This window comes from Mesocricetus auratus, unplaced genomic scaffold (assembly GCF_017639785.1).
Source record: "Mesocricetus auratus isolate SY011 unplaced genomic scaffold, BCM_Maur_2.0 Super-Scaffold_100048, whole genome shotgun sequence".
Classification (NCBI taxonomy): Eukaryota; Metazoa; Chordata; class Mammalia; order Rodentia; family Cricetidae; genus Mesocricetus; species Mesocricetus auratus.
The window spans coordinates 668,644-682,971 of NW_024429225.1; the positions used below are offsets into that span (position 1 = coordinate 668,644).

Here is a 14,328-nt window from a genome sequence, read left to right on the forward strand (position 1 = left end):
TATTATGCTTCTAGGACTGGGGATGAGTTCCCTTGTCTGCTGGACTTCTTATGTAGATTGTAGAAGTACTTAAAAGGTTTCCAATTCATTCCACTTCTGGCAACACTATGACTAATTAACCAAGGATAAAGGTGTATATGAGTCAGAAAGTTGTGCAGTTCTCTACCTGTGGTGCCCATTATGATAAATATACACATCTAGCCTCCAGTGGTTTCAAGTGTTGCTACTTAGTTCTTGCTACTCTGGGGTCTATTTAGAATCACTGCATTTAAATGATCCAGTTTAGCATCTATGGTTCCTATTTTGAGTTCTTACATATGATGAAAGGTAACGACAGAGATCATTAGGTAGTTGGGATCCTTCCACAGATGTATTTTTAGAGTACCAGTGAAGGACATGTCTTGTAGATACTACCATTGTGAAAGATTAAATTTTACATGGCAAATCCACCCTAAAATTTTAATTTCCCTAAGCCTCTGATTACTTCCATTAATATTAGGCCACGGGTTATCAGGCATCTCCAGCTTATTCTCAGATGCGCATTTTTTCATTCTCATTTGAGACAGCTAGTCAAATTAAAAGAAAACTGAGCTGGAATGTGAAACTTAAAAGGCATTATCAATTAATTGATCCATATAAATACGCAGCTTAATCTAGTTTGATGATACTTTCCCCATTTTGCCACACTTTTAAAATCCATTCCCACACATGTTCTCTACACTTTTGCTATATGAATTAAAAAACTCAAAAAGGGTATTATAAGCTTAATATATTCTCATGGGTCACAATTTGTATCCCACTGCTTGTGATGCTTAAAGCTTAGTCAGGTTATAGGTGTAGAGGCAAAAACCAATAGACATGCTAATGTGGGGCCCCAAGCCTTGAAAAAGAACTACTGCCAACTAAGGAATGCTGAGAGCTGGAGAAATAGTCTTCCCCAGAGGAGATCCCCCACCCCCAACTGATTATCCAGGACCAAGTGGTCAGCCCTGGAATCACACACAGTCACATTCATTGCTGCTCTTTTCATAATAGCTAGGAAATGGAAACAACCTAAAAGCCCTACAGCCAATGAAGGGACAATGAAAATGTAGTATACATGTACTGTAGGATACTAGTCAGAGATAAAGAAAAATTAAATGAGGTGATGGGGGATGCCCTTCTGTATATATGTTTCTCTTATTGATTGATGAATAAAACACTGCTTGGCCGATGGCCAGTCAGGAAGTGTAGGTGGGGCTACAAGGCCAGAAGAAGGCTGGGGAGGAAGAGGGAAGAGAGGCCATGCTGCCCAAGGAGTAACATGTCAGATTACAGGTAAGCCACAGCCTCATGGCAATACTTAGATTAATAGAAACGGATTAATAAGACAGAGCAAGCCAATAAGAAGCCCCATCCATCTGCCAACAGTTTATAAATTAATGTCTTTGTGTGTTTATTTGGGGCCAATTGGCTGTGGGACTAGGCTGGAAAGAAACTCTAGCTACAATGAACACTACAGGAAGCTACAACCAATCAACATGCAGTGTGGAGTCCTATCTTGATGGATATATCTACAAAACACTTCAGCTCCTAAGCATCACAGAACATTGTGGAAGAGGAAGTGGAAAGACTGTAAGAGCAGAGAATGACAGAGTTTGCTGTGAGATTGTGTCTGCTAGTAATATCAAAAGCTGCAACCATAAAATCCTACCAATATTATTGTCCAAACGTGAGCTCAACAGGGATGATACCAGGGAACATGCCAAAGTATCCTTGAGGCCTCAACTCTATAGAAAAAATCAGAGCAACCTTTGAAAGCTTGGAATGGGAGAGGTAGTCTGTCTCTGGGAAGAGACACGTTGTTTGCTAAGTCCATTTATATGATTTATTACTTTTGTTGACTCATGTATTTTGAACCACCTTCACATCTCTGGAAAAAAGCCAACCAGATTTTGACGTGTGATCTTCTTGATACAGACCTGTGTTTCAGCTTGCAAGTATTTTGTTGAGGGACTCTGTCATTTTCATGAAGTTGTTTTTAAGGTCATTCCCTTCTGCTTTGCTTGCATTGGAATGTTTGAGTCTTGCTGGTATAGAGTCTCTAGACTCTGGTGGTGCCATATTTGTTTTTCTGTTGCTGACTGTGGTTTTGTATTGTCTCCTTCCCATCCCTTCTTCCAGTGGGTGCAGAAAGAGCCTCTTCCTCTCCTCTGTCCTCTGCCCTGAGTGGGGGCTGGAGTAGGCTGGCTCTCTCAGTAGGCTCCTGGTCTCTTGGTCCTCTGGGGTGAGTCAACCTGGCTGCAACCCCCAGGCCAGGAGATCCCAGAGCGGGTGAGCGGAAGGAAGTCGGGACCAAGATGGGGCCCTGGAGCTCACCTCTGCCCTCTGCCCTCTGCCCTCTGCCCTCTGCCCTCTGCCCTCTGCCCTCTGCCCTCTGCCCTCTGCTCTGAGTAGGGCCAGGAGTAGACCGGCTCTCTCAGTTGGTTGCTTGGTCCTCTGAGGTTGAGTTGACCTGGCTGACATCCCCAGGCCAGGAGATCCCGGAGCGCAAGAGATCTTATATTACAGCAAAAATTTTCATTTGTAAAAGCAACTTTCTTTTTAATGAACTAAGTTTGTTCTTTGATAATTTAAATATGCAGATGATGTGTCCTAATTATTCTTTCTCTCCCCCACATTCTTTTATCTCATTCTCATCACTGCTCTTTTCTGTAAGTCCTTTCCCAGATTCACATTTTCATTTCTGCGATACTTCGAGTTTAACCCAATGAGACAGTCTGTGCAACTACTGCCTTGAGGCTATTCCTTGAAGCCTGGTGGGCTCCCAGTGGTCAGACATCTGACGGCCATCACACCTTGTGGTGGCTTGAATAAGAAGGACACCCATAGGCTCACATGTTGAATACTTGGGCCCCTCATTGATGAAAATGGAAGTATTTGGGATAGGTTAGGAGATATGGCATTGGAGGAGGTGTATCACTGAAGGAGACTTTAGCAGTTTTGAAATCCGAGGCCAATTGCAGTCAGCTCACTCTCTGTCTGCCTTGTGGTTGGCATCTCAACACAGACTCTCAGCTATTTCTCTAGCATCATGACAGCCTGCTGCCATGCTCCTACCATGACAGGCTTTGGCCTCTAACCCCCAGAAACTGTGAGCTCCCAAATTAAGTGCTTTTCCTAAGTTGCCTTGGCAGTGATGTTTTGTCATGTCATACAATGTCGGTTCTTGAGAGTGACATATTATTGTGACAGACCTGACCATGCTGTTTTTAGAGAAAGGTGGAAGACTTTGTCTTTGGATTAGAAAAGCATTTCCTGATTTACATGTCTACTTCTTTTTTTATTTTATAAATTTTTTATTTAAATTAGAAACAATTTTATTTTACATATCAGTCCCAGTTCCCTCTCCCTCCCATTCTCCCATGTCTCTCACTGATCACCCTATCCCAACCCCCCATCTACTCTCCAGGGAGGGTGAGGCCTTCCACAAGGAATCATCATAGTCTGTCACATCATTTGGGGCAGGGCCTAGGTCCTCCCTCATGTATCTAGGCTAAGAGAATATTCCTCCATGGGAAATGGGCTCCCAAAGTCCATTAGTGTACGAGGAATAAATACTGGTTCCACTACCAGAGGCCCCATAGATTGCTCAGGCCTACTAACTGACAACCCATGTTCGGGGGCCTGGTTCTGTCTTATTCTGGTTCCCAGCTGTCAGACTGGGATCCCACTTGCTCAGGTCAGCTGTTTCTGTGGGTTTCTCCAGCATGGTTTTGACCCCTTTGCTCATCACTCCTCCCTCTCTACAACTGGATTCCAGTTCAGCTCAGTGCTTAGCTGTGGCTCTTCTGCTTCCATCAGCTTCTGGATAAAGACTGTATGATGGCATAATTATCAATCTCATTACAGGGGAAGGTCCGCGGGGGCCCCCCCCCCCGTGCTCCCAATTTGCTATGGAGATCTTGTCTCTTTCCCTTTCTCTGCGGGAACATGTATGTCTCTCTTAGGGTCCCCCTTGTTTCCTAGCTTCTATGGAGGTGTAGATTGTAGGCTGGTAGTCCTTTGTTCTTTAGATGTAAGAGTTATACTGTAGATGTTTTCATTGGGCTGGACTCCACAACTCTGAATTTTGGTTGTAGTTTCCTATAATCGTCCCCAGCAGTTTCAAAGAAAGTGAATTTTTTTCTTTTATTTTTGACACTGTGATATAATTACAACATTTCTTCCAACCCCCTCCTTCCTCCAAAGTCTCCCATATATCCCCCAGGGTTCTCCTTCAAATTTAGTCACTCTTTTTTTACTAAATGTTATTGAGTACATACATATGTTTTTTTAAATACACTCTATTCATCCACAATTTTACTGGCATGTGTGTTTTCAGGACTGACCATTGTCATTGGACAATTGGTGTTTCTTCTTTGGCAAAGATCATCTCTTCCACACCCAGATTTTCTCAGTTACCTAAATTATTTTGTGTAAGGTTGAGAGCTCCTGGGCTTTTCTTTGTCTGCTGTGGCATAGTCATTGTCATCCGTATTGAGGTCCCATTTGGGCAATCAGTATGGTGAGACTTCTTGGTTGTAGCTTCTGATACTACTGGGATACACAATCTCACAGCAAACTCTCTGACCCTTGAGCTCTCACAAACTTTCCATGCCTACTTTGAAATGTCCTCTGAGCCATACACATAGGGGTATTTTATAGGATGGCCCCCACAAATCTGCATTTGAATTGACTGTACTTTTCTGTAGTGGTCTCCTTCTGTTGCAAAGAGAAGTTTTCTAGATGAGGAGTGAAGACTACACTTATCTGTGAGCACAAGGACAAATGTTTACATTGTTGTTAGGGATTATGCTGGATTAGTAAACATGCAGTTGTCCATTCTCCTCAATAACTATGAATTCATTAGCACTGATTATTTAGCTAGATTTCCCCCTTATTGAGAGAGTCTTAAGTCAAATTAGAGGTTTATTTGTTACCACCAAGGTATGTGTGCCAATACTGCATACTGGTCATTGCTGTGGTTCATAGGCATCAGAGCTGGGTAGGACTTGTGGCTGCATCCCTTCTTTGGAAGTTTGCATGGTGCCATGAAAGGTTGTCCTCAGGGAGGAGAACATTCAGATTAGTTCCTGCTCAAGGGTCTCTAATCTGTCAGTGACAGAATGTTTGTTTTAGAACCCACTGCTTACCTTGTAACTCTTTATTTTATTTTTTATAACTTTTTTGATTTTTTATTACTTTTTTTTTTTTTTTAGAAAAAAGCTTGCTTCACATGTCAATCTCAGCTCCCTCTCCTTCCCCTCCTACTGCACTTCCACCAGCCCACTCAGGCTCCCACCCAGCTCATTCTCCCACCCCTCCTCCCTTGTCCATCTACCAGCACCCCTCCAGCCCCCCACCCAATACCCATATCATTCCCCAGGGAGGGGGAGGCCCTCCATGGTTCTCCAGAGTCTGTCATTTCATCCAGGGCAGGACCTGGGCCCTTCCCCATGTGTCCAGAGAGAGAACATCCCTCGATTTGGAATAGGCTCCCAAAGTTCATTAGTACTCCATGGTAAACACTGATCTACTACCCAAGGCCCTAGAGATTTCAGAGGCCTCTTCACTGACACTACATTCATGAAGTCTGGATCAGTCCCCGGTTGGCCTCTCAGTCATCAGTCTGGGGTTCAAGAGCTCCACCTTGTCTGGTCATCTGTCTTTGTGGGTTTCACCAACACGGTCTTGACCCCTTTACTCATCACTCCTCCATCTCTGTCACTAGGTTCCAGGAGTTCAGTTCAGTGTTTAGTTGTGGGTATCTACCTCTGCTTCCATCAGTCCCTGGATGATGGTTCTAGGATGGCACACAAGGTAGTCATCAGCCTTATCATCAAGGAGGTACTATGAATGTAGTCTCCACTATTGCTTAGTTTGCTGGTTGGCGTTATCCTTGTAGATCTCTAGGGTCAGCTCTCTCCTCAAGCCTATAATGACTCCAATGACTTCATCTATTATGGTATCTCTCAACCTGCTCTCCTCTATTCTTACCTTGACTCAACCTTCCTGCTCTCCCATGCCTTCTTCTTCCCTCCTCTTATCCCCCTCCCTTTTTCTTGGTTCCCTCTCCCCCCCCCCATGTTCCCAATCTGCTCAGGAGATCTTGCCTCATTCCACTTCTCTGGGGTATCATGCATCTCTCTTGGGAACCTCCCTGTTTCCCAGACTCACTGGCACTGGGATTGTAGGCTGATTCATGTCTAAAATCCATAGATGAGTGAGGACATACCATGTTTGTCTTTTTGTGACTGCGTTACTTCACTCAGGATGATTTCTTCTAGTGCTATCCATTTGCCTGCAAATTTCAAGATTCCATTATTTTTTTCCACTGAGTAGTACTCCATTGTGTAAATGTACCACATTTTCTCTATCCATTCTTCAGTTGTGGGGCATCTAGGCTTCTTCTAGGATCTAGCTATTACATGCACTGCTGCTATGAACATAGTGGAACAGACATCCTTGTTGTGTGAATGGGCATCTTTTGGATATATGCCTTAGAGTGGAATTGCTGGGTCTTGTGGTAGACTGAGTCCCATTTTCCTGAGGAATCTCCATACTGGTTTCTAAAGTGGCTGTACAAGTTTGCACTCCCACCAGCAATGGATGAGTGTTCCTCTTTCTCCACAGCCTCTCTAGCATAAACTGTCATTGGTGTTGTTGATTTTATCCACTCTGACAGGAGTAAGATGGTATCTCAGAGTTGTTTTGATTTGCGTTTCCCTAATCGCTAAGGATGTTGAGCACTTTCTTAAGTATCTCTCAGCCATTTTATATTCCTCTATTGAGAATTCTCTATTTAGTTCAGTCCCCCACTTTTTAATCAGATCCTTTGGTGTTTTGGAGACTTGTTTCTTGAGTTCTTTGTAAATTTTGAAGATCAGCCCTCTGTCAGACATGGTGTTTGTGAATAACTTTTCCCAATCTGTGTGGTGCACTTTTGTCTTGCTGACTCTGTCCTTTGCCTTACAGAAGCTTTTCAGTTTCAGGAGGTCCAATTTATTAATTGTTGATCTCAGTGTTTGTGCTACTGGTGTTATATGTTCAGGAAGCAGTCTCCTGTACCAATTCATTCAAGGGTACGTCCCACTTTCTCTTCTAACAGGTTCAGTGTGGCTGGATTTATGTTGAGGTCTTTGATCCATTTAGACGTTTTGTTCATGGTAACAGACATGGATCTATCTGCAGTCTTCTACATGTCAATATTCAGTTATGCCAGCACCATTTGTTGAAGATGCTATCTTTTTTCCATTGTATAATTTTACCTTCTTTGTCAAAAATCAGGTGTTCATAGGTTTGTGGATTAATCTCAGGGTTTTCAATTCGATTCCATTGGTCTACCTGTTTATTATTTTTTTGCCAATACCAAGCTGTTTTCATGACTATCACTCTATAATAGAGCTTGAAGTCAGGGATGGTGATGCTTCCAGACGTTGCTTTGTTGAACAGAGTTGTCTTTGCTATCCTGGGTCTTTTGTTTTTCCATAAAAAGTTGAGGACTGTCCTTCCTAGGTAGGTGAAAAATTGTGCTGGTATTTTAACAGGGATTGCATTGAATTTGTAGATTGCTTTTGGTAAGACTGCCATTTTTCCTGCGTTGATCCTACCTATCCAAGAGCAAGGGAGATCTTTCCATCATCTGGTATCTTCTTTAATTTCTTTCTTTAGAGACTCAAAGGTGTTGCTATACAGGTCTTTCACCTGTTTGGTTAACATTATCCTAAGATATTTTATGGTGTTTGTGGCTATTGTAAAGGGTGATGTTTCACTGATTTCTTTCTCATCCCCTTTATTGTCTATATATAGTAGGGCTACTGATTTTTTTCAGTTTATTTTGTATCCTGCCACTTTTCTGAAGGTATTTATCAGCTGTAGGAGTTTCCTGGTAGAATTCTTTGGGTTGCTTACATAGACTATCATATCGTCTGCAAATAGTGAAAGTTTTACCTCTTCCTTTCCAATTCATATCCCCTTGATCTCCTTTTGTTATCTTATTGCTCTGGCTAGAACTTCAAGTACAATATTGAAGAGGTATACGTAGAGGGGACAGCCTTGCCTTGTTCCTGATTTTAGAGAAATTGCCTTGAGTTTCTCTCCATTCAATTTGATGTTTGCTGTTGGTTAGCTGTATAATAGCTTTTATTATGTTTAGGTATGTTCCTGTTATCCCAGATCTCTCCAAGACGTTTATCATGAAGGGGTGTTAGAATTTGTCAAAGGCTTTTTCAGCATCTAGTGAGATGATCATGTTGGTTTTTGTTTCATCTTGTTTATATGGTAGATTACATTGACAGATTTTCATATATTCAACCATCCCTGAATTCCTGGAATGAAGCCTACTTGATCATGGTGGATGAGTTTTCTGATGTGTTCCTGGATCCTATTTGCCAGTATTTTATTGAGTATTTTTGCATCAATGTTCATGGGGGAGATTGGTCTGAAGTTCTTTTTCTTAGTTGTGTCTTTTTGTGGCTTGGGTGTCAATGTTATTGAAGCCTAGTAAAAAGAGTTTGGCAAAGACCCTTCTGCTTCTATTGCATGGAGTACTTTGAGAAGTTAACTCAATGATATTATTTTTTAAAAATTGCATTTTGTAAATAAAACTGTATAAAACATCATTCTCTATCAGTATCAGACTAAATTATTTTTATGTAATATATGAGTCTTTGATTATTTATTCCCCAACCTACTTATGCTAAACACATAGCTTAATGGTTTCTTTGCATATTTTATAGTCAACAACAGAATGATTCTATAAAAACTATAAAACCTAAAATACAGGACGTCAAACACTTAGATAAAAATATACATATCATGAAATTGCTGCAGCTATGACATCAGTAAATTTTCACATTCATCCTGATATGAACCACACTCCTCACAGGGAGATTGTATGGAAAAAAGTATAAGTTTTTGCTTCAATAATTGCCCAGCGGCAGCTGCATTCACTCATGATTAATGGCTACAATTTTGTAAGAAAAAATGTCCTCAGGAAATGAGATTTTGTGTATCTGTGTGTTTGTATGTGTGTGTTTGTGTGTGTGTGTGTGTGTGTTTAATTGGGCAAGCATACTTAAAACATAATTGACATCTAAAAAATATCAACCGATAGTATAGTTCAGTAGTTTTGATAAATAAATATTCATGTGAAACAATGATATTATAGTTAAGACACTGAATGCATGTGCCACTTCTCCTTACTGTCTGTCATCATCCATCCCCTTGTAAAATATTTACATGAAGACTTTAACATGTGCAAGTCGGTTGTTTTTTTTGTCAAAAGCAAAATCATATCAATAAATCAAATCAAATTAAATCAAAACAAAGAAAAACAACAACAAAAGAAATAGTCTCCGGGTAATGAGAAATAAACCCAGAAAAATGGCATCTTTTTCTTCACACAAGAGTCAAATAGGAGTTCAGGACTAATGACAGCAGGAAGGTGCAGTTTAGAGTAGAATGTTTGGCAGTTATGAAATGTAGAAGCTAATGGAACAAGGAGACAATTTATATATGGAGAGTGAGGGGATAATTTACTTGTATATAACTATGTTTCTAAAAGGAGGACAAAAGGAGAACAGGTGTGATTCTAGGTTGAAGTCATGGAAATAAACACTTGATTGTGTTCTGTAGGGACTAGTTTTGGAGACAGAAAACAGGACAGTTGTCACAGAATTCATCCTCATAGGACTGACCCAGTCACATGAAATTGAGCTCTTGGTCTTTGTTCTGAGCTTAATTTTCTACATCACCAGTTTTTCCTGGAAATGTCCTCATCATCTTGACCATCAGGTCAGACCCTGGACTCAGTGCCCCACTTTATTTCTTCCTGGGAAATCTGGCTTTCCTGGATGCCTCCTACTCCTTCATTGTGACTCCCAGGATGTTGGTAGACATCTTCTCTGAGAAGAAGGTAATCTCCTATAAAGACTGTGTCACTCAGCTATTTTTCTTGCATTTCCTTGGAGGAGGGGAAGGGTTACTTCTGGTTGTGATGGCCTTTGACCGGTACATTGCCATCTGCAAGCCTTTACACTATTCCTCTGTCATGAGTCCTAGAGCCTGCTATGTGATGTTGTTGGCCCTGTGGTTTGGAGGCTTTCTTCACTCCATTCTTCAGGTCATCCTCATTCTCCGTTTGCCTTTCTGTGGTCCAAACCATGTAGATAACTTCTTCTGTGATGTGCCTCAGGTCATCAAGTTAGCCTGTACAGACACCTTTGCTGTTGAGCTCCTAATGATCTTCAATAGTGGACTGCTTACTCTCTTGTGCTTCCTTGGGCTTCTGACTTCCTACAAGGTTATTTTATGCCATGTTCACAGGTCAGCTTCTGAAGGAAAGAACAAAGCTATATCCACGTGTACCACTCATGTCATAATCATATTTCTTATGTGTGGACCTGCAATTTTTGTCTATACCCGTTCATTCACACCCTTGTCAGCTGACAAAGTGGCTTCCTTCTTTCACACAGTAATATTTCCCTTCATGAATCCTGTGATTTATACTCTTCGAAACCAGTAAGTAAAAACTTCCATGAAAAAGTTATTTATCCAGCAAATAGTTTGTTAATTGGTTTTAAAATGAGAAATCAGGAGGGGTAATGTGGCATGCATTTGTAAGTTATTGATTGGATTTCATTTGTCAGGTAGTATTATGGGCAATTTGATTGATTTATACATAGAAGAAAATAAAATTCGTATGTTTTAAAGGATGCAACAGAAATAACAGATTTGTTTATGTACAATGGATGAGTGTGACAGATTAAGGATTAAATTTTAAGTGATGCAAGATTAAAAACACTAAATGATTTTATACTAAAACCAATAGTTTCAGCATCTTCATAATCATAGAAGTAATATCTTCATAATTTATGCAACTATCCCCCAGGTCTATGCAAGTGTAATGTGTCATCACTGTAAGATTTTATGAATAGGTTAATTAATTTTGATTAATAGGGTAGTAGCTTGTACCATCAAAAGCCAAGTACCTTTTTTGCAATGTTGCTGTTGGTATTCTCAATATTACCAGGGACAGTTTACAAGCAAGTGTTTGACTTTTTTTCTTTTCTCTTTTCCTGGAGTTGAGACACAGCTTCTTCTGATCCTTTGGGGTCTCATTCTCTATTTCACTGCTCACACTGTAGTCTAATGCCTTTGCTGTCATCTAGACCTTTGGAGAATCTTATTTTCAACATCTCATCATATTACAAGATGGATTTCCCACAGGTCATTTTTTTACAAACATTTATTCCCTCACAGTCAAATTTAGCAATGTCTCCCCTTACTTCCTTATCAAAATGATACTTGCTAATGCAGCACTTAAGTGACCTTATGCACATTCCCATTTTTCTGTTTTATCATCATCTGTGCTCTCCACACAAACCTAGTTTCTCGTGTTAGCAGGCTGCTGTGGCTCTCCACAAAAGGAACGCGCTAGCTTCCTGGCATTCCTTTGCTCCTGCTTCTGATTCATAGTCTTTGTAAACACCATCATCTTAGCTTTCCTTTCACAGTCTCTTGGACTTTTCTCAAAGTACAATGACAATTATAACTGACCTCCACTGTTCTCAGTTTTAAAAGCACTTTTAAAATGTATGTTGCCATTTCAAACACCTATTTCTTCTCAAATTCTTGTGAAACATAAGGAAGAAAAGGAAATTCTAATAATGGCGTAGCTTTAACAAATACACAGAGACTTGATCATCATACATCAAGCCAGGAAATCATTGGAGTTTATCTTCTTTAACTTACAGGCTAAAATAAGACCATGTATCTATGTAGTCAGGTCTCTATGATGTTCTAGTGAGTCTGTAGTCATTCATATTGCTGTAAAGCATTTTCAAGAATTATTTCACTTATATGCATGTTTTGCCTATATGCATGTTTTTGTACTACAGTTGTGCTTGTTGTCACAGACTTCAGAAGAGGATGTCAGATCAAAAAGAACTACAGTAATGGATTAGAACCTCTGTGGTACTCAGAATTGTATTTGGCTCCTCTGAAAGAACAGCAAATACTCTTAACCACAGAGATATACTTCTAGTCAACACTTTATACCCACATCTGTTCCTGTTGTGCTGTCTTAGACACAGGGAATACATTAGTGCTTACTGGACAAGGGAGGAGAGTTTAGTCTCTCTGTTCAACATCCTTGTCAGGAAGCATCTATCTTTTTTTACAATTTTCCTTTATGTCACCTCCTGCCTTAACCAAACACACAAAGGACTGAGGTTGTTTGGTGATATTATATCATCTTAAATTTTCATTTTTTATTTAAAAAAAAAAGAGTTACACAAAAGCTCACTGGAACCAGCGCCAGCCATGCATGCCAGAAAATTAGGTAGGTGATCTTTACTATCCCTTCTGTTCTCTAATTCCCCAGTAGGGTCTGTATCTTCATCTTTGTAGCAGAGCAATAGCAGTGACATCTTCCTCTCTATCCAATATCCAGGGGATTAAGAAGGTCTCCTGTGGTCTTTCCCCCCCACACCATCCCGTTGTCTCAGTCACTATCACCTGCATTCCTTGCAAAACTGCTGGCCATTTTTAGCCAGGGAATCAGGTAGGAAAACTTCACTTTCCCTCCCGCCTTAATTACCAATTCTAATGCCCCAATCTTATCCTCAGTTTAGCAGCAGATCGCCTGCTGTGCTTCTTTATATATCTCCTGTCCTTCCCCCACTGCCTCCGTTTCCCAAAGTCTACACAGATCCTGGTGACACAAGAAAGTTTTCTCCTTCCTGTGGGCATTCTAAGAAATACTCACCTTACAGCCTATCCCCATTTATTAGTGTCAACTCCTAATACCTAGAAACAAGATCTCAGAGCATTCTTATCAGGGAGAAAACAGCCACCCACGTTCCAGAGAGGACAACAGAAACCAAGGAATGGAACACCAAGTCAACAAAGAGTGGATATCAACACCTAGAATTGCAATCATCACAGATCCAGATACCTAGGTGTCGGTGTAAAAACAAAAATAATAATCAGGAGAATTTGTCCCAATTAAAGCCCAGCAACTCTACTATAGAATGTCACAAGAAATTCAATATAGATCAGGTACGAAACAAGGGCTTCAAAATATCTATTATGAAGATGGTAGATGGCCTTAGAGATGATATGAATAAACCCATTAATGAAGGTCTACAAAAACATGAACAAACAGGGGAATGCAATGAAGAACACCATTCAAGACACAAAAATGTGAACAGAAACTAAAGGAAACACAAACTATAGGAAAACAGGAAGTGAAAAATTTAGGAACTCAAAGAGGAGCCTCAAAGACAAACTTTACTTAGAGAAAACAAGAGATGAAAAAATCTTAGACATTGAAGACAAGATAGAAGAAATTACTTCACTTAAGAAAAATGCTAAATCTAAGAAAAAAAACTCAGCCAGAAAATATCCAAGAAATTTGGGATACAAAGAAAAGACTGCTATGATATAGTGTTAAAGGAAAAGGAAAAAAGTCATAGGTACAGAAAATATTTTCAACAGAATCATAAAAGAATTTCTTTGGCCTAAAGAATATGTGCCTTTCAAGGTACAAGTAGCATATAAGACACCAAACACACTGGACAGAAAAGAAATTTCCCATGACACATAAAAGCACAAAATGTACAGAACAAGAAAGAATATTATAAGCTATAAGGGAAAATATCAAATAAAATATAAAATAGCTACTAGTATAACACCTGAACTTTCACTGGAAACTGTAGAAATGAGCAGGTCCTGAATGGATGTTCTGTAAGACCTGACAGATGCCTGCTCAAACTACTACACTCTATAAAACTTTCAAGACATTCCATTACAAAATGAAATTTAAGAAGTATCTACATACAAATTGAGCATTCCAGAAAGTGCTAGAAGAAAAAGTTAAACCAGAAGAAGTTAAGTATACCCAAGAAACCACCAGTAATAATTAATCTTAGACAAGGAAATCAAAAGAAAGGGGAGGAAAACAACCCCAGAACAACAACAAAATAACAGGAAACAGCTAACAGAGCTCTTAGGTTAAACATCAATGGTCTTAATTCCTGGGTATAAAGACACAGACTAACAGATTGTAAATGAAACGGGATCTATACTTTTGATACATCCAAGAAAAATGCTGTAACAACAATGATAGAGGTCACTTCAAGGTAAAGGGATGCAAAGAAGATATTTAAAATAAAGGGTCTTAAAAAACAAGTCAGAGGTCTGGAGAGATGGCTCAGAGGTTAAGAGCACTGACTTCTTTTCCCAAGGTCCTGAGTTCAATTCCCAGTAACCACATGGTGGCTCACAACCATCTGTAATGAGATC

The 14,328-nt window shown here is 40.0% G+C and overlaps 1 pseudogene; it reads left to right on the plus strand.

Moving 5' to 3' along the window:
• Positions 1 to 1,488: 1,488 nt before the first annotated feature.
• On the plus strand, positions 1,489 to 10,594 carry LOC106022667 (annotated as a pseudogene).
• The last annotated feature ends 3,734 nt before the right edge of the window (positions 10,595 to 14,328 follow it).